Source organism: Oenanthe melanoleuca, chromosome 1A (genome assembly GCF_029582105.1).
Source record: "Oenanthe melanoleuca isolate GR-GAL-2019-014 chromosome 1A, OMel1.0, whole genome shotgun sequence".
In the NCBI taxonomy this organism is placed as follows: domain Eukaryota; kingdom Metazoa; phylum Chordata; class Aves; order Passeriformes; family Muscicapidae; genus Oenanthe; species Oenanthe melanoleuca.
Window position 1 is genome coordinate 14,470,542 of NC_079334.1, and position 21,088 is coordinate 14,491,629.

General features: G+C 43.1%; 1 protein-coding gene across 2 annotated transcripts in view; it reads left to right on the forward strand.

The window, feature by feature from the left end:
- The window catches only part of CREB3L2 (cAMP responsive element binding protein 3 like 2), a 75,763-nt gene that overhangs the window by 16,959 nt on the left and 37,716 nt on the right, over window positions 1–21,088 (forward strand). The window lies entirely within an intron of this gene.

Sequence of the window (21,088 nt, forward strand, 5' to 3'; positions counted from 1 at the left end):
CTTTATTAAAGACTGACCATGAAGAGATGTAAGAAAGCCGAAACTGTCTGTAACCTTACTTAAAGCAAGAGTTATCACTAGAGGAGGCTGGGTTCCTCTTATTCCATATTTCTAGTATATGTATGATGAACCCGTGATTTAGCAGCAGAGTGCTCATCTGCAGACTGTGCTTTTTTATCTTTCTCTGGCAGACATCATGCAGATGTGTGCATTGGATGCCACTGTGAGAAGCTGGGCCTACTGGTCAGAGGCACCTCTGGGAAGTCTCCATTGCTTGCTTTGGTCGAAGGCTGACTGATAAAGTGTGGAGCAAGCTTGGTCAGTCACTTTGGTTTGGATTCTGGCTGGGCTTGGAGGGGTTTAAAGAAGATTTAAAGACTGGGGTGGGGGGAGGGGGGGGAAGAATATAAAATGTGCCTTTACCAGGAAGTGATGCAAATCTCAGAAGATCCAAATTTTATTCCCTCTTCAACAGGGGAAGGAGTGTATTCAGCCTTAGCAAGAAACTGTCATCTGTCTGCTGGTGTGTTGTTTTTTGTGGAGGTGTGCAGTATTTTGGAGACAGTTCCTGTATTTTGGGAAGAGAGTGGGAGTGCACCATCCAAAGCAAAATATATCAGAAGGTGACACTGGCACATATTAGAAAAAGAATGTTTAACAAATGTAGCTTAAATAACTTTAAGAAATTTAAGTGGAAGGTGCATGTTTTGCTTAGTTAGGATTATGCATAACCGTAAGGAAGGTAAAGATCTTGCTTATTAATGCGGTGGAATTTTGCTAGGTGGAAGCAGGTGTGAAGAAGAAAACATGGAAGTGTGAAATATTTTGAAATCTACTCTTATATATACAGTGCTTAAAATGTGACTTGATAACTCTATAAAAATGAAATCATTCCTGTTAATGAGTTTTTGATAGTTGCCCATAATAATCTTGGGCAACATGGGAAGTGCAGTGCTCTGGAATCTGAGATGTACATGGCTCATCCTGTTCCTTAGACTTTGCACAGGTGCTGCCTTGCATAGGAAACACAGATTTAGGATCTTGTGGGAGGGCTGGAGCACCAACAGTGCTGCAGCAAGTGGCATCCTAGGCTTGTGACACTGTGTAAATAGGAAGGGCGGGGTTTGTACCTCTGAGTACATCTGTGGTGTGGGTGGGGACAGACTCAGCTACGGGAGGGCAGCTGTGTGAATGTTCTACTGCTGCTGTCACAATTATATATGGAAGACCAGAAAAAAACAAAACCCCACTGCAGTGGTCAGACCAAAACAACTTGAGCTGAATTTTACTTTCCAATTGCTAAAGCATGTCTGGATTGTTTCTGTAGTAAGGAACAAAGTCAGGTACTTTGTGTCTGGTGGATGGCCCAGAGTTGAGTAGGATGCTCAGTTTGAGGCTGATCTGTTGCCATGATGGTACGTGGCTACCTAGAGTAATCTTTTTCGGTGGCATTACATGCCAGAAGCAGATGTTCCCTTCAGCAGGAAGGGTTGAATAGTCCTATGTGTGTGCTCTGACAAAAGCGCGCAGAGGTTTTGGAGGAAACAGTGTTGCTAATGCCCTCCCAGAGCTTGCAGTGTCATTCCTGTGTGCATAGCCTGCAGGATTATGCTGATTTATGGTAGCTTTGACACCTCCAGCCTTTCAGTGACTTGGGGTTGGGAAGAGTAGCACTTGAAATCTGCTTGGCATTTATATTTTGTTGTGGCAACATTATAAGAGACAGTATGTCCTGGTCAGGATGCACTGTAGCCCAAGGCATTTCAGGCTAATCAGTGAGATCATAAGGATAAGGAACCACACAAACCACACATTCTTCTCTAGGGGAGAGCTGTTCACCCTGGAGATAGTACAGCTACGCAGTGCAAACTTAGACAAAATGTCCAGATCAGTCTGCTTTTTTTTCCTGTCCTATGATCATGGCCTGACAATCTAGTGAAATTGAACTTCAAAGTGCATTTTCACCCAAAAAAAAATTGTGAGGTCTTGGATAGAGCTCAAATTGCTCATTCCATGAATTTAAGAAGAATTCTTAAAGATGTCTGTTGTCTCTCCTAGTTTTGATTCTTCTTGAGGCTGAAGACAGAGTATCTCTTTTCTAGACTTATACATATGGGGATAGGTAGATTTGCAGATCCCTTACAGGAATGGTCAAGTTTTTGTTGCATTCTCAATGCCAAATGCTGCTCTAGTTTGAGGAGGTCACTTCTTGCATTACCTTATCTGGAAAAGAGATGCTAACATAGCTCACTGTGTCTTATGGAATAATTATAGAAAATGAAGAGTTGCCCATATTGTTGGCAAAGATCTGCTGCAATAAAAATGGTTCTTGTTTTTTTGTTTTCTTTTTTTTTTTAATGGAAATGCATTTTTCACTTCAGTTAAGTTCTGTGCACCTGACCTTAGCCAGAATGGTCTAATTGTTGTAATTAAATCACCAAATTCTGTCATTTGTGATACCTGTAAAGGGAGCAGTGCTCTGTGCAAGGCAGTGTGATTTAGATAAAGCAGCCTTAACAACCTACATCATAATGTCTCATTTTACAAAGACACACACCAGATGATGCAGGAAGAATGCATGATTTTTTTTAATCATGTCACTGTAAGATTCTGCATGGAAACACTGAATTACTTACATACTTCTACATTCTCTTAGGTTTCCAAGAAGAAATAGACTGTGATGTGAGCTGCTGCTGTAAACAGTATTTTGCTGTTCTGAGAGGTGGAGAGAAGAAAGGAATCCCAATTCTGCTGGGAGAGCTTGAGTTGTACAGGGCTGAGTGCTTGGGCTGCTGCTTTTCCAAAGTTATGGAACCTTGCTGGTCTCTTAAATGAGGTCAGTCCTGATTGACCAAACAGGTAGAAATAAAGCCGAAATCATCCGTGGGAGGAAGAGCAAGAAATGAACAGCTGATTAGGTGTTCTGGCTGTGCACTTTGGAGCTGCTGGCATAACTGAACCTGGAGCAGCTCCCTCATACAGCTCTTCCAAGGTGGTCTCTGTTAGCTTGAATAATCCACAAATCCATCTTGGTGGAGCAGTGGATGTGAAGCTGCTTACTCTGAGAGAATGGTGACCTCTGGGAAGGCTGGTGCCTTCTGTTGAGTGTGAGGAATTAACCAAAAGTTTCTGGCAGAAGGGCATGTATCTCTGCAGGTTATGGCTGTTAAATATTTTTATCTCAGGATTCCAGTGACACAGCAATACTAGGATTTTCTTGGTGATGGTTTTTTGCATGGTCTGCTGATGCTGTGGGATGCTGAAGAGGCTGAACCGTACCTTTTGTTGAAGGAGATAGGATGGAAAGTCAGGCTATAAGAAATTGCATATTTATGAGTTCATTCTGCAGTTGCAGTCTGGTATGTTGACTTAAAATTGAGTCTTGGAGTTGGAATGTGCCTTTTTGTGCTCAGTCTGAGTTTTAATGACAGAGTTGGTGTAGCCTAGTAGCTTGCATGTGATTTTGCCAGGACTTGCTCAGTTTTTAAGATGTGCTCTCATCCATTGGATATGAGCAGCATTTAGATTCTTGAGATGTTAAAGATAGGTTGCCAAAATATGTTTCATAGCTTGATATTGTTATAACACTCCTTCCTGCATGTGGGTTTTCAGGTATGTCGAGGTTTCTGAAATGTGTTCTTTCAGCTTTGTTCATACTGGTTTGTGTTGTCTGAGATCCCTGCTTTCTTCACCACTATGAACAGAGGAAAAATGTTTTCTTAGAGTTTGAAAAAACCCAAGTGTTACCTAGAAATGAGGCTAAGATAAGATTGTGGTCATTTAGGCCAGGGAATGTCCCTTCAAAGGCTAGGATTAGGCAGAAGAGCATGCCATCACAATAGGCTGCCTTATAATTGCTCCCCTTGCCCCTCCTCTTCCCCATCCAGTAAAAAATAAAACTTGGTAAAGAAATAAAAAAGACAAAAATGAAGCCAACCCCAAAATGTACCTAGCCAGGGCAATCGGTCTGAGTCGGTGGAAGCAGAGGAATGCAATTTAAAAAACCTGCGTGTGCCCGGTCCAAGACATTCCTGCAGCTGCAGGCTCCTGGCGCGCTATCCCGGTGGGCTGGATCCCTGCCAGCCTCTCCCTCGGCAGGGGTTGCTGGGGGTGTGCATGGTGCACGTGGGAGAGCCGGGGGTTATTGCTCCTTCTCTACAGGGCGATGAAATTGCTCCTGCCTCTGCTCAGAAATGTCTCACTTTCTCTGTTTAATGTGCCTTGGTAGAACAGAGCAGTGATTTTAAATCCCTTGCTGTTTTTGCACACCTAACACTTTTCTGGGGATGTTTGTGGACTCTGCAAACTTGAACTTATTTCATGTTCTTTAGTTTCCTTTGTTAGACTTTGCAGCTTTTGAAACTAGAAAAAAAAAATTAAAAATAGAGGCATAGAGTGGAGGACGCTCAGCAATTCTGAAAATCTGATGGTTTTAGTTTTGGCTTGTCTGAATCTTTGTATCGTTACTGCGTAAGATGTGATTATTGTGAGCTTTGATTTATAAAATCTTCTAGTTTGTGGAACTTTCTCTAGTCTCTGAAGAACAGAAGCAGCTGAAGGGTCTGGAGTCTGATGAGTTGGCTGAGATTGCTGGGTTGTTTAACCTAGAGAAAAGGAGGCTCAGGGGAGACCTTGGTGTGTTATAGGGAACAGGTAGGTTTAGATTGGATAATATGAAAAAAAATTTGTGGAAGGAGCTGTCAAGTATTGGAACAGTCTGCCCAGGGAAGTGGTTGAGATTCTGTCTACACATAAACATTATGAATGTGAAGCTGTCTTGGCTAGAAGGCTGTTGGAATGCTTTACACAGGAGCCATTTGTTCTTGTATGTTAGTTTAATGAATAGAAACTTGTGTGGCTTTGATGGTATTTTTTTGGATTTTTTTGATGGAAGCAAAAGACACTCAGTGCTAACCTTCTGAACGCCAGGTACCACTTTTAGTTCATTGGGCGACATCAGTTCAGTGCTTGATCTTCTGGCACACTGATGCCTGTCCTGGCAACTTGGTTTGGTTTCATTTCATGATGCTGAATTTAAGTGAAGTCTGTTCTGTCATCTGTAGCTACCTCCAACCCCCACAGGAAGCAGCAGTTTTAGGATCACTTTTCTTTCTTTTTTTTTTTTTCCTTCTTTTAGTTAAAGAACCTTCCTGATAACACACATTTATCAGTGTCCCTTATGCAACAGCTTCCTGTGTAAAATCTGCTGCAAGTTTCAAATTCCTCAAGAGTCCCATAGCTTATTGGTCTCCCTCCCTCCCAGCCCAGATGGTCTATAGCAGATGCTCATCCAAAATGTTACACAGCCAATGGTGCTGTGTTAAAAAATGATCTATATTTAATACACACAGGCACACAAGCACACACACACACATACACATGTATATAAATCTGTGTATGTATAGTCGTGACTGGCTCTGGAGTTACACATTGCTGATAAGCAGTACAGAGTTCCCCTGATTATTTTTCTGGCTCTGTACCTGTGTTTCCCTAGAGCCAAACAGACTCATTTAACTCTGGGAGAGTTTTCCTCCCTTTGAGTGTACTCTGCTTGAGTGTAATGTAGGAGGCTGTGCTGGGTTGGTACCTGGCAGTGGGTCTCATGTGGCCATGCACCACAGGTGGCTTACAGGCTGCATGGAAGAAATCACAACGTCTGAAATGGGAATGCAGATTTTGATTTCTGAGCTCCTGAGCTTGAATTTTACCTCTGGGTAACCCTCAGAGCCTAAAGTACTGTATATGGTGTTGGTGAGTTGACATCTTGAATCCAGTGTTCGCCCTCACGACAGGTAAGACACTGAGATGCTGGAGCAAGTCCAGAGAAGGGCAACAGAGGTGGTGAAGGAGCACAAATCTTATGAGGAGCAGCTGAGGAAGCTGGGGCTGTTTAGTCTAGAGAAAAGGAGGTGCAGGGGTGACCTCCTTGCTCTTTGTACAGCTATCTGAAAGGAAGTCATAGCAATATGGAGTGGGTCTCTTCTCCCAGGTGACAAGCAGTAGAACAAGAAGAAATGGCCTCGAGTTGCCCTGGTGGAGGTTTTAGGTTGGATGACAGAAAAATTTTCTTTATGAGCAGAATGGGCAAGCACTGGAACAGGCTGTCTAGGGAAGGGATTGAGTCACCATCCCTGGGAATTTTTAAAAGATGTGCAGATGTGGCACTTAAAAGATAAGGTTTACTGTTGGACTTGGCGATGCTGGGTTTGACTTGATGGTCTCAAAGGTATTTTCCAGCCTAAACAAGAACAAGTGCTTGTGTGTGTCTCTCACTCTTGGCCTTGGTATGGTGTCCACTTCTGTGCCCTGTGTTGGGGGTTGAGTGTTTTTCTATTACTGTGTCAATTTAAAGAATTTTTCCCATTATCATGCTAACAGAGCTTGCTGGGCTACATCCAGGATCTTTGAGGACTCTAGACAAAGGGGTGGGTGGGAGCTGGGCTTCCGGAGGGGCTACTCGTGTTTCTGGTGAGCTTGGAGGAGGATCCCCCATCTGCAGCCACGCGGCTGAGCGCAGGAGAGCCAGACGGTCTGTGATGGCCTGCCCTGCATCTGCCCCGTTCCAGCCTCCTACCTCTGAGGACATAGCCGACCACCAGAACCCAAACGGTGAGCGAGGAGCTGCCCTCTCCAGCCTGCTCCCGCCTGACACTGGCGTGGCCGCTGCCGCCCTCTCCTGCCTCTGCTCCTGCCCGCTCTCTGCAGCTGTTGGGCTTTGCTCCGTCTGGAGCACCGGGACCAAGTGCAGAGAGAGCGTGCCTGCAGCTAAAGAAAGGACTGGAACTGAGTTATCTGTTCTGTTTTGTTGGTAATTTTAACAACTGCTGTTGTTTCTGCTTGTATGGTTAGATATATTAGTAAAAGAGCTGTTATTGCTAACCCCTTATCTCTGCCTCAGAGTTCATGATTCAATTATAATACTTGGGAGGAGTGGAATTAAAGTCTCTGTTTCAATGGAAAACTGCGTTTATCGGCAGACACCTGTCCATCAAACCAGGACACCCTGCAACAAGGGGCTTTCTCTGTCTTCCAGGTGGCTTTGGTTTTCTTACTGATAATTTTGGCATTGAATGTGATACAATCTTCCATGCCACTACCTTTGCAATCCCTCCCTTGTGACTGGGGAGTATCCCTGCTTCCTTACCTTACTGCCCTTGGGCACATGGCAAAGGGCGAAGGCAAATGGACGCCTTTGCCTCAGGGGACAAGAGGCCCAGGCTGGCCCAGATGGTGTGTGACAGCAGCTCTTGCCCAGCCCTCTAACCACCAGGCCATATTTCCTTCCTTGGAAGAAGGAAAATGTGTTGATAAAGTCTGGAAAAAACACATTTTCCGTCTTACTCCTGCTGCTTCTAAACTGTGAGGTAATGGTTGCACAAACAGGGGCTGAGTGGTCTCTGGAGGGGCTGGCTGGGTGTTGGGACAGGTCCCATGTTCTTTCCCAGGCACACCCCCAGACTGGACCTCCTCTCCCTTCTCCCTCATTCAGGCACCCAGCACCTCTGAATAGCTGGAATAGATCTTGACCATGGCTGGCAAGGGTCTAACCTAGCACTGGCTGGGATAGCGGGAATGAGCAATTACATGTGCCTGTGCTTATGCAATGTCTAATACTTCCCTGCACTGTCTGTGTCCCCAGGATGCTGGCTGGCTCTTTCTACAGTCTCAGGAGAGGCATCTTCTACGCTGCACAGCTCACTGACTTGCTCAATATATCCAATTAATTAAATTTCAGTACTGCAAGTGAAAGCGGCTTTGTTTGTGCATTAGCTTTTGGGAGATGTGGATGGGGAAGATGCTGTGAAGGGCTCTGTGTGTGTGTGCTGGCTGGAGGTGTTGGCTGGAGCACCTTCTGCTTCAGTGTGAGAAATTCACATTGCCTGCTGACATTAATCTTGTAATTCATCTTTAAAACTGGGTGAAACTCCTCCTTTCCTTAAATGCTCCCTCTCCTTTCATTTTATCAGCTGGTTGCTTTTAAAGCTTTTCTTTATCAAACTCAAAAAGCTTTGAAAACTTCAAAAAAAAGCAGCTTATTTTTAATGTAAAATAAGAACACAAGTAACCTTGTTCTTGGTTGGTGTGTTTGAACATGGTTGCACATTACGTACTTGTGTTTGTGCTCTTTGTCAGATTTAAAGCAAGAATAAAGTTAATTGCCTTTGATTTCTCTGTTATGGGTAGCCTTCTGCTGCTGCAAACTTGGTACTTGAAAAGGATGATATACCCTGAAAGAGATGCCCAGACGCATACAGCCTTACTAACTAGAAGACTTAAAAAGACTTTGAAATGAGCAGCTGCTAAACGACTTCTTTTGAAGCAAATCCCTTCACATGGAAGTTCCCTTTTAATTTCCCTATGCACTTCAACATTCCTCTTGCTTGGGCTTCTCGGGAATCTCCTGTCAGCATTGAAACTAGCCATCTCTTGTGTATGGAAATCAAATGCAGACTCTGAAAATGATCACAGTGCTTGTGAGTCCTTTCAGTTTGTCACAACCATTTGCTTGTGCTGTGGTGTGGCTGCAGCTGCCCCTCCAATCCTGAGGAACAGGTCAATTTCAGAAGGATAGGGGATAGTTTTTATGTATGAGTTTGTGTTTTTAGTCTCTTTGATAGAGAAACTTTGAAGTCAAATGCAAGATTGCCAAGTCTTTCCTCTGAGACCCTCTCCCCGCTCGCTGTTGAGGTGAGTCTCTTGCAGTGATGGCAAGTGGTAGGGGCTCCCTCTCCCAGCTAGCTGGGAGGTGTGTGCAGCCCTCACCAGCCCTCTGGTGTGGGGTGGAAAGCTGACTCACTTGTGCAGCAGAGCTGGAAAACCAGCCTTAAAAATAAACAAGGGAGAAGGCTTTCAGTGGGCTAACACTGTGGGATATACTGCCCGCTTGAAGTTTGCCGACTCTTTTGTTGGGAGCAGGCTTGTGAGTGGGGCATAGTGTCTAACACGGACAACCTTTGCTCTTAAACCTGTGTTCTTGAACTGTGTTCCCCTGCTGCCTTCTTGATAAGGATATCAAGTTATCTGAATACAGGAATGCAAAGCTGCATCAGCAGGTTTCCCAGGTCTGGCTTTGCATCAATTTCTCCAGAACACACTGCTATTTTAGTAAACAGCCCTGTTTTGCTGCCAGAAGGCCACAGGAAACAATTATGATTAATTATTTTAACCTTATGTAAGTCAAGGGCTATAAAACTTCCCCAGATCGTTTGAATTCCTGCATATCTTTTTAGGGCAACCTCTAGTCTTCAATTATGAATAGCTTGGGTCGAAGAATTCGCACTGTTCCTTTGTGATTGATTGTTCTCCCGCTTTTTAATGTTGTGAACCACAATAATAGATCTAGTTCTAGCTGGTAAACCTAGCTGCAAGCTGGTCGAGCTGTCCTCTTAGGTCTTACTCCCTGTTTCGTTACTTAGGAACATTCGTGTTCTGCAGTTGTTTCCTCTTTGATAAGCTGAATACGTTGATTTCTTCTTTTCTTACTTGCTTTTATTTTGAGACAGGATTTCCTTTTATATCGTGATTCTTTGTGGTTCTCTGAACTTTCTTCAGCTGTTCAGCTTCCTTTTATTTTGAAATCTGGTGGCATAGGAGTGGGGCCTGGCTATGGCCTGTAGTAGTTGCATCAACCGTGAGCATGGAGAAATTTGTGCTTCATACCTCTCTGTCTTCTGAAGTCCTCAGAGTGGTGTGCTCTGAGTTTTGCAAGGAGCACAGACTTGTGCAGCAGGTTGTGTGGTTGGTGTAAGGCTGCAGTACAAAGGTGTAGTTGGGGGTTGAACTTTACAGGCACGCTTCTTTTAACTATGAAAGAAGTTTCTCATTTAGGAAACAAGTACAAACAAGAAGTCCTAAAAAATAAAAAAGACAAAATTTCTACAATATCTCCCTGCTGCTCTTTGGGTGCTCACCCAACAGTATGGGATGGCAATGCAAGAGTCCCCAGTGCTTGGCGGCACTATTGGAACTATTTGAAACCCCAGCACTGGCTGAGGGGCTAAACCCAAAGTACAGCAGAGGTCTCTGCATTTGGAGCCTTTGTATTCATTTTGAGCACACAACTGCAGTAATTCCTCCCCAGGATCCAGTGCTTGTGATACCTGTCTCACAGATGTTTCAGCCATGTCTCTCCCAAAATTCTTGGGTCTTGGCTTCCGATTGTCAGTTACTCAAGTGTGACTTGGAGCCTTTTGTTTGCACCATAAGATACTTCAATTTTTATTTTTTTACCTTCAGCTTAAGACATGTCTCTTGTTTATGGCTGGTTACACTACAAGGGGTATTAAGCTTGTAATACTATTTCAGAATAAGATAAAATTTAAGAAGCTTGATTATCAATTACTGTGGAATTATAAGCATAAATTAGATTTCTCTTCTTTGTGGAACTTCTTGGGCTCTTTACTACTCTCTTTCCTTTTCCATCTCTTCCCTTCATCAGAAATGAACAGTAGTTAGGTTAACTTGGTGTTACTTTGGTCACCTTGTTTACACTTAAATATTTTCATATTATTTCTTACAGTCCATTAGTATTGTCTCCTACTGAAAGTAGTTTCAAGAGCTCCTTAGAAGCTGTATTTAGACTTTTTAGATGGAAGTTTTCTAGGTCTGCTAATTAAAATGGCCAGCTTTGAGTAGCTGTTTTAATATTCCCTTCTGTTATTGTTGGGATAAAAGTAATTTCATTACCATCCTGTGGGTTGGCTGTATCATCTAGTCGTATATAAAAAGCAGTAATTCAGAACCACCCCCTCCCAGAAATATTCAATTAAATGTTTTAATCTTCTTTTTTCTCCCCCAGTAACTGCAGCCAAGCAATGGCCTGATCTATAATTAGCTATATGCTATATATAATGCTATAATTAGCATTCCTCTGGATCCTGACAAACTCGGAAGCAATCTTTTTCCCTCGGAATTGCATTTTCTATTAACACTTTCATGTTTTTTAGATTCTGATTTATGTTAATTCTTGGTAATTTTTCCTTTCTCCCAGCTCAGATAGATAACATTTATGTTCCCATGGTAAGCAGGTTTGTTTTCTCTGGGTGGTTTTCTCTTCACCTGCCATGGTGAGATGGCAGTGGTTTTGCCTTTCAGGTGAGGAGGAGCAAATGAGAGAAAGTCCAGAGCAGTCATGAGAGTAAACACTGTAATATGCTGAGATTTAAATGGCAATGCACATTTGGCAAAATGACATTTGGCAAAAAATACCTGGTATGGAGGAAGTTCTTGCACAATCTTAGTATGCTGCTTATATGTCATTGGTTTATTTTATCCCTTTCCAAGTGCTGTGACTTGGACTCTTTCTGTTATTTTCCTTCTGCTCCCTTGCTTTTCTGGCTCTGCTCCTCCAGAGTCTTCGCCTGCAGTTTGCAGCTTTGTTCCCAGTTCTGCTGTTCTTTTTTATGTCCTGCAAGGGGATGAGTAGCTTGGCCTCTCACTTGCTTGGGAGCAAAGGCCTGGGAATGGAAGGTACAGAGAGGAGGTAGAGATGAAGGAGAGGAGTGCTCTGAGTGGAAGAGGGCTAAAAAATAAGCTGAAATATCAGTTCACAAATAAATGATGGCAACACTGTTTTTCAAGTCTCCCTGTATTCCCAGGACTCATGAGGAGAGGGAGCCACCAAACCTCTTGCTAGATAACCTGTTTCACAAGTCCTTGCATCTCTGGAAGGAAGCAGAGAGAAGAAATAAGCACACAAGTTTGTTTTTAAGACTCGGTCTTAGGATACAGATGTTTCCATCTACTGCAATCTTGGGTCCTGAACCTTAGTCCAGTGCCACTCATGGTTTATTTGTTTATTTTTCATAAAACTGAGTGATGTTTACTGGTGCTGTGACGAAAGGTTTGTCATAGGAAATTGCAATACCAGCACTCAAGTGTGTGGGGTATCTTAAAATGATTTGTCCAGATGCATGCTACACATGCTTGTAAGTGTATATTTATTTGATCTTGTTCATATCCTGTCTCTTTTTTTCCTTTCTGAAGTTTTCAGCAGGGCTTCAAAACAAGCCTCGTCTGCCTTTGTCACAAGTGAAAACCAAGTGACCCACCCACACTCTTGTTTTGATATGAAATGAAATGTGTCTTCCCTCAGAGGAAGGGTCCTAAAGTACTAGTGCTGATAGAAGTACTGGTCCGTACAAAGTGAGGTACCAAAACCATTTCTGGGTTTCTGTGTGAATTTCTGCAGAGTTACGGCTGTACATGTGCAGTGTGGGTGTCCTGGGATATCCATCTCATGGTACAGAGGCCCACTTGGGGGTAGCTTTAAAATGCAAAGCTTTTTGCTGTGAGATGCATTTGGCAGGACTGGCTTATCTGAAGAAGCTCCAGTGTCATGGCTTCAAAAACCATATTCTCTTCCAGGTACAAGGTGGAGATTTTCTTGGTGTTGTTATCATCAAGTACTGTCACACTGCTCTTCATTAGCTTTCTGTAGCAGTAGCAGGTTTGACACGAAACTTGCTGCAAAATTGCACACTGGAAACGTTTTAACAGTCAGGGATGGGAAGTCTGTGGTGATACCTGCTGGCGATGAAGTCCTAGTTCTGTGTGCATCCATGGTGTCTGGGCTCAGTGCAAGCTCATGGGAAGGGTGAGGTACATCAGATCAAATCCCAGGATGTTTCTACTGAAAGCATGGTGTAGAGGACTTGTTTGGAAAGGTGTTCTTCAGTGTGGTTGTTTGTTTGACTGTCTGGTGAGATCGCACACTGAAATAGTATTTTTGACACACAACCAACATTTTAAGTGCACAGTACTTAACCAACTTTTAGTGCACAGTTACACTTACAGTGTAACCCTCAGTTACAGCAGCACTGAACACAGTCCTGTCAGTGTGTTTCTCCTTCTGCCCTGATAGTAGATATCTGTGTGATAGAGACACAGGTCCTGCTGGGCAGGGTCTAAACGCTGTGGCAGCTCAGGTCATTGCTAGCCAAAGGCTGCTGATCCTTGACTTCCGCGAGAGTTGGACAGTTCATCCTCCTGCATAGGGCAATATGACCTGTTGATTTCTTCACATTTGTTTCACAAAACCACTCCATTTTTTTTTTCTCCCTCCACTGTGCTCAAGCACCTCTTCCTTGAGTTCAAGAAAGGGTTACATGTGTGTGGTGTATTTTTTCTTTTTAAAACTATACACATGTTGGGGGTTGAGTGCTTTTCTATTAGTGTGTCAATTTAAAGAATTTTTCCCATTATCATGCCAATGGAGCTGGCTGGGTTACACCCAGGACCTTTGACGACTCTAGAGAAAATGGGTAGGTGGGGGCTGGGCTTCCGGAGGGGCTCTTATGCTGCCGGAGGGGCACTCGTGCTTCCGGAGGGGACTCGTGTTTCCGGGAGCTCGGAGGAGGACCCCCCCCGTCTGCAGCCATGCGGTGGAACGCAGGAGAGCCAGACCCTCTGCGATCACCTGCCCTGCATCTGCCCCGCTGCAGCCTCCTGCCTCTGCGGACACAGCTAATCACCCGGACACCAAAGGTGAGCGAGGAGCTGCCCGCTCCAGCCGCTCCCACCCGAGACTGACGCGGCTGCGTCCGCCCCCTCCCGCCTCCGCTCCTGCCTATAGAGAGTGTGCCCACAGCTAAAGAAAGGACTGGAACGGAGTTATCTGTTCTGTTTTGTTGGTAATTTTAACAACTGCTGTTGTTTCTGCTTGTACGGTTAGATATATTAGTAAAAGAGCTGTTATTCCTACTCCCTTATCTCTGCCTCAGAGTCCTTGATTCAAATAATTATAATCCTCGGGGGGAGTGGAATTAAAGTCTGTATTTCAATGGAAAACTTCTGCCTTTATCGGCAGACACCTGTCCTTCAAACCAGGACACACACATCTGCAATTTCAACCATTATGTGTATGAATTTTTGGTAGTTTTTATAAAAGCTAATTAATATTTTCCATAATCAGCTCAGGATATCTGCATTTAGACACTTGATAATCTGACTCTTCAAAACTGAGGAGTGCCTAAATAAACATTGAGGAGCTTAAATTTGTGTCTTTTTCAAGCCTTAGCTTCTATCTTTCTGTTCTTAAAAACAAATGGTGCAGCAGAATACCCTCCCCTCATATTATAAATCTGGAAAACAAAGACTACTAACTCTTTGTGAAATAAAATGCTCAGTTTGTCTTTAAGCTGCCAATACTGGTCGTAAAGCCTGACTTATTTTGTAATGACAGACAGCTTCAATTAAAGAGCAGGATGTTGATGGGTGGTATGTAGGTTTGAAGCCAGTGTAAGGAAAAAGAAAAAACCATGGCTCCAGCAGGCTGGAACCCTGTCATTTCAACGTTGTAACCATTAAAGAAGAAACAGTTTTGAAGGAAAAAATAGGGATTTTAATTTTAAATGTCAAGTGTCCTATCAGTCAGGACTAGCAAGCACTGCTGATAGAGCATAAGTTATTTCCTACCTACACCAGTCAGACTAGTGAAAGATCCTCCTGTGACAGACACTAATTAGTCCTCAGGGAGGAGGCTGTTGAGAACACTTTAAAAATTAAACAGCTGAACTGAAAAGCATCTGTATCCTGTAGGAGGCCTCCAGCACTAATGGGAATCTAGAAGTGAAATTATATTTTTTCTGAGGTCTCCTTGCAGTATCAGTGATTATCTATCCCTCCTTCCTGTTACGATTCTAAAGTCAGCTGGGAGTTGGATTTGATGATCTTTATGTGTTCTTCCCAACTTGAGATATTCTGTGATCTCTAAGATGCATGCAAGACTAGTGGATTTTGTTTAAAATACAGGAACTGTGCTGGCTGTGCCCTTTACACAGGGCTCACGTGTACCCATCAACAAGGGATGCTGTTACATGAGGCCTGAGATGTATTTTCTTTGCTTTCATCCCCTTCCATTTCCATGTTGAGGGAAGAAGTTAAATGAAGACTAGTGCAGTGTGCCCGAACAGTTTAAAACTCTCCTGTATTGTTAAGATCTGTCTCCTATCGAGAAGGAACTGGAGCAACCATGTTCTTCTAAAAATGGCTGTAAGTTGAACTAACTGTGCAAGAACAAAATGTGTTATCCCTGCTGATGAGTTCTTGGGCAGCAAAGGCGGCCATAAGTGCCCACCATTGAATTGTAAAATTTGTTTACAATCTGAAAACTTTCTTCACTGTTTATTTTTGGCTTAATCCTGTGAGTTACATGGAACACACTAGTTTGATGTAAAACTTGAAGTAAATGCAAGTTCCTTCCATAGAGCCTGGAGATGTAGCTGAGTATGAGATGTAAGCAAATTAATATTATCTCATAGTAAATATTTATGACTGGCACTGCATGGCTGGAACATAGCTGGGAAAAAAAAAAAACCAACCCAAACACTACCCAACTTTTAATACATAACCAGTCTCTTTAGGTATCTTGTGTGGGTGCCAGCAATCACTGGAGATCCCAGTGACTAACTTTTGGAAGCTGAGCTCCCCTCCCTGTGTAGTGTGAGCCACACTAGCTGGAGGTGGCAAGGAGAGGCTTGCCCCTGGTCTTGGAGGCTTGGAGGCTTGTGAGAGGCAGATGGATCAGTCAGGCCTATCTTGCATCCTCTGCAGTCACTGAGGGTAAAGAATTGTGACCCTGCTGCTCACTGGGTGAGGGGAAGGGCATGGGGACAAGTAATGAGCAGATTCAGTGTTCTGTGCTCATGCTGCTCAGGCTGGCAAAAAAATAAGGGATGGGGGAGTGGGGAAAAGCTGGGACAAAGTGAAAGAACAGCTATATCTAACCTGAGAGCTTAATCCAAATGCTTACTTGCAACACAGAATTAATAATGTACTTTGAGGTCTCAGGGACTCAGAGCTTTTTTGAATGGCTTCCAGCTCATTAACTCACTGCTCTGGCCCCGGTGACTCACTTCTCTGGCTTTGGCTTTTTGAGGAGAGGGTGGGAAGTAGCAAAACATGCTAGCCTATTGAAAAGTTAGGCTAGATCCAAGAGCTATACACTGGGAGAAGGGCAGGGGAGTGTGAGAAGGATTTTACTATTTTGCATGACTCCCAAGAGGCTTGAGCTAGGAATGAGCAATAGCATCCTTTTCTCTTCTTGCAGACAATGGACTTAAAGACTGAACTTGCCAAGGGCTTCTTTCTTTCTTTGGTTTTTATTTTTCTTTCTTTTAATCCATATTTAGTCCTCTCTATTTAAGAGCTTCATTTAGGTTTTAGTAATCTTTTTAAATACAAAAAATTTTTTTTATGGGGATTGTTAAAGAAGAAAGTGAAAGAATACTTTGGAAGAAGGAAAGTGTTGGAGGTTGGGGGTTTTTTTTCCCTTTTTCTCTCTCTGGAATTTTCCCCATTGTGATGCTAAGAAAACTTGTTTGCTACACCCAGCTCATGGATGGCTAGTGACAAAAGGGAGGGGAGGGAAAACGCCATGAGACCGGGCGGGGGTGGGAAAGATGTGGAGGGGGTAGCCGCACTGTCGCTCGCTGGTAGAGTGGGAGGAAGACGCCATGTGCTGCTACCTACTACCCCCCGCCAACCCAACGGCGGGAGCCACGTTCTCTGCTGTTGGACACTGCACTGCTGCCTTCCCCCTCCAGTCTGCTACCTATGAGCATCCAGCCAGGCGCCGCAACCCGCACGATGAGCAGGAGAGTTCCTCCTCCATCCCTTCTCCCACCTACCATGCTGTCAACATCATCCCAGCCCTCTGCAGCTGCGCGGGACCTGCTCTACCCCCACCACCGGTACTGAGTGCAGGAAAACGGTGTCTGCAGCCGAAAAGGACTGGAACTGAGTTACTGTTCTCTTTTGTTGTTAATTTTCATAGCTGTTGTTTTTGTTTGTCTGGTTGGATATATTCGTAAGGAGCTGTTATTCCTATTCCCATACTCTTTGCCTGAGAGCCCCTGATTCCAAAATTATAATAACTGGGAGGGGGGAGGGGTTGCACTCCATCTCAGGGAAGGACTCCTGCCTTTCTTGGCAAATACCTGTCTTTCAAACCAGAACAGATTGGCAAAGGAATAAGCAGAGTTCTTGAAAAATCCCCCTGATAAGTTCAAGAAGTGCATCTCTTCTTTGCTGATGGATGAAAGTATTTGAGTGTTTGCAATGGAATTGTGTGCATACATGTGTACATAATGGGGTGGATTATAAGATTTGCTCAGCATGAACTTCAGCATTTCCAGCTGTGTAACCTGAGCAAGTTGGGAAGATGTGCAGGTTTAATTACCATCTAATTACCAGCAAAATCTATTAGCTCTGAATTTTCTAGCATTTGTTTTGCTCATGACGCAACCTGTATGTTATTCACTTAATGGATTTTTTAAAATCTGTCCACATTTTTTTAGCACTTAAAATGAGTCAGTGCTGGTTAAGAGTCCAAACAATTGTGTCTGCTCTTACAGTGGATCTCTTTGCTGGTTTCAAATAACAATTTTGTGCTATTCTTCATATTCTCCCACAAATGAGGGAATTTCAGTATAGTTTCTGAGTAGATATTCAATGATTTTACAGTAAAATAAAGACATAAAACCCAGGCTGCTTGTACCTACAGGTGGGATTTTTAGTTTTATTATAAGTGCCTGGTATGTACTTGACAGTTCCTCCTGTGGAGGGGTGACTGATCCCTCCAGGATAGGAAGACTTTGGGGTGAGCCAGGAGGGAGCCACTAACTCCCAGGAGGGTAATATTTTGAATTTGTGTGTGGTTATAACCCTGGCATGTTGCATGGCTACTTTGCCCTGGTCTGCTGGGAGAGCTGGGCTTGTTTTGCAGCGTGCAAAAGGTACTGTCACTGTAGCTCCCCTCTGGCATGACTCTGCTGGAGAAGGTGGAATTGTGCTGCTGCAGTCAGTATGGGGGACTTGTTGCTGATGCAGTGCATTTTCCAGGCTCAGCTATTCGTTTAAAAATTTAAATATAATTGGGAGGTGTCATGTGGGGCTCTTGATTTCTCTGCATTCATTTTTTAAAGAGTTCTTAGAATGTCAATTTTCTGAAGATGACTTTAGTTTTTAGGCATGGTAATGTCTTATCCTTCAAATGACCAACTTAGGCTAGTGCTGCTCTCATCTGGCTTGAGCTAATGGAGAAGCCAGCACTGCCATGCACCCAGCAAAACCTGAGTGTTTTGCTTCACAAATCTTCATTTGATCAGACAAGAAGGAAAAAAAACCCTGGTCCCTGAGGCATTTGGAAAAAAGGGCCTTTGTGTGTGAGGAACAGGTAGAGGCTATGGAGAGCTGCAGCCCACAGCAGAGCTAGTCTGCAGCCAAATACTACTTTCAAAGAGTTATCAAAAAATCCACTGTGCCCCCAGATGTGAGAGCTTTCCTCTGTTTACTGCAGCATGGTGGTGGTGTCTGTGTTCTCCAAAAGCACCCAGGATGTAGGCAGGAGCCAATGTCCAGCCAGATGAGTGCTGAAACTCCTCAGGGCTGCAATTTACTTTATATATGTAAATAGGCGTGCTGCTGTTTTGTTTGTCTTTTCAGGGTTCTGGGGGAAGGGAAAGTGGAAGATAAGGTTGCATCTGTCCTAAATCCCTGACTTTTTACAGAGGTTAACATCCCAGCTGAACATATCTCTTTGCTATGTGGTGAGAATAGTTTAATAATTCAAACAGACTCCTGGTACTAACACATGTCTTCAGTTAGTGCTGGGGTTGCCAGTGGGGGTGTGAGGATAGCAGGAAGCTGGCAGCTGAGTTGTCTACAGAGGTATTAACAGCAAAAATGGAAAAGAAGAAAAAAAAGGCAGATTCTCGGTGCAAGTGCTCTTTCCTGTTCTTAAATTTTTGTAAAGGTGAACTCTCTGGGTGAAAGATGCCCAGCTGAAAGCCATAGACACAGAATTTCTTTATTTTGCAAGCAAATTTATATACAGGTTCTAAGGGTCAAAATCTCAGTTTCCATCCCAAATTGTTCTTTCCCGTTCCTAAACGCGGGGGTCGTTGCTACTGTGTCAAAATTGAGGGTTATTCTGGGGCTTTCCAGCTGTGGAAGTGGCTAGTGACTGCTGAGGTGCGTTTGGAAGCAGGGAGGGAGAGGAGGAGGAGGAGGAGGAATAGGAAATAGGAAAATGTGCTTTGAAAAGACAGAAGGAGCAGCTTAGGTGTAGGTGGAAGTTTTGGGGAGCTGGAGGTCTGGCTGCCCCCAGATGGTTTCTGCTTTAGCTGCTGCTGAGATGCCTTTTCTTCTTTAGTTCTCTAAGCAAATGGAGTCACTTTCAATGAGACAATTGTTTTATTAAGGATGAAAAGTGATATAGCTTTAAGCATTCACTGTAGTAGTGTATAGCATATGAAAGATTCCTGTAAATCAAGGAATCTGTGGTATTTTTAATCAGAGTGAGAAGTCCAGATCTCTACAATTGTTTGTTTGCTGAGTTTAGTAGCTGTGGCAGTTTGACCTGTGGCAGTCTCTGCTGGCCAGTGTACAATGTTATATCACAGACCATTAAAAATAAATTTGAGAATTATAATGGAACTAGAAAATAATTTTAGAAATCAGCTGTTTGTTTGCTCTCGGACAATTCTGTTATAAATGAATGTTCTTTTCTTGCTCACAGCTTGCTGCTTTGCAGCTGCACCTGAAAAGGAGAAAAGCACAAATATTGACTAACACATTAAACATCGTTCCCCACTCCAGGCCCTCTTTCTCTCTGGTTTTCTGAAGTTGAATGTTTGTTTCCTTCTTTGCTTTTCGTAAAGTGGTTTTAGGAAAATTCCCCATTCAGAAAGGAAAAAATAAATAAAATCTGATGGACTTAACTTCAGTCAAGAGGAAAAGTAAAAGAACCTTTGATAAGTTTTTATTTCATATCAAAACAGTGATAGACAGAAGGCTAATAAAAATCTTTATTTGTGAATTTACCAAAAATAGCTGTGTAGCCTGTGGCCATGTTTCTTTCAGCTGAGTCTGTTAAGTTATAGCATCTATATAGTGTCAGACTAAGTCAACACGTAGGTATGAGATTTTCAAGGATGACATTTTGAAATTGGATGATGCTGATGGTAAAGTGGAACCCATGGTACAAATATTGTAGCAGTCCTATTCCAGCATTTGCTACTCATCAGTCAGAGTAATGAATGCAAGAATGAGAAAGAGGGAAATATTCCAGCTTCAGGAAAATATGTAAACAAATGTAATTGACTCTTGCCATTGCTCTAAATGAAAAGTAGTATGTAGACTGGAGGGAAAAACATTATCCCTAAGAAAGGCCCTGCTTTTTTATATGTTCATCCTTGACTTCTTTCATAGCTGGGAAGTATTTCTGTGCCTTGTTTACACATTAATAGCTGCCTGCTCGGTTTTACTCAGTGTCTTTATTGATGTACCAGGATGTTCAATCCTCTTGTGCATCCTTTTTCTTTCTTCTTTGCATAGTGGGATATTGTAGTTTATACTTTTATCATTGTTGGAAGCACCTGGTTGTGAAGTGTAAGCGAGTCTGTGAGTATCAAAATTAAAGTAAAAAAGGCTTTCTATGGTGGTCATGACCCTCCAAGCATTTATTAGTGTTGTCATTTACAGTAAGTAAATATAAGGCTACAAATCTGTTTTGCCATAAAGGCTTTTAATGAGATAGCTTGTTGTCCCAACATAGCAGCTGTGGTCCTCTGTTTATGTTGCCTTGTATTCAGTCAGTATTTTCCTCAGTGTTGGTCAGAATTGACTCAAGACTTAACTGATTTTGAAAAATGGTACAGTTAGCATTTGGAAGAGGTGCTTGAACATCCAGGGAACTCCGTGAGAACCAGTTTTTCAGCATGAGGCTTCAAAGTCACAGGTGCTGCTGGAGCTGTGAAATGTGTGTGAGCATGTGAGCACACTGCTTCCCTTGTGGGTTTATACAATATTGACTTGTTTAATTCCTAATTTACCCTACAGGAAGCTGTATCTTGAATTTCAGTGTTTGTTTCTGCAGGAGAGAGCACGATGAAGAGCCAAGATCAATACTGCTTGCAAAAAGACAAATCAAACTGACTTTTATAGCATCATGCCTCAGCCAACAAAGATTCCTATATAAGATGGTGGACAATACCTTATTGTTCAGAAAATCTCATTACAATTCACTGTGCAAGTACTTTTTATACAAAAATAGAATTCTTTGTGTGAATGAGATGAGCAGGAGTGA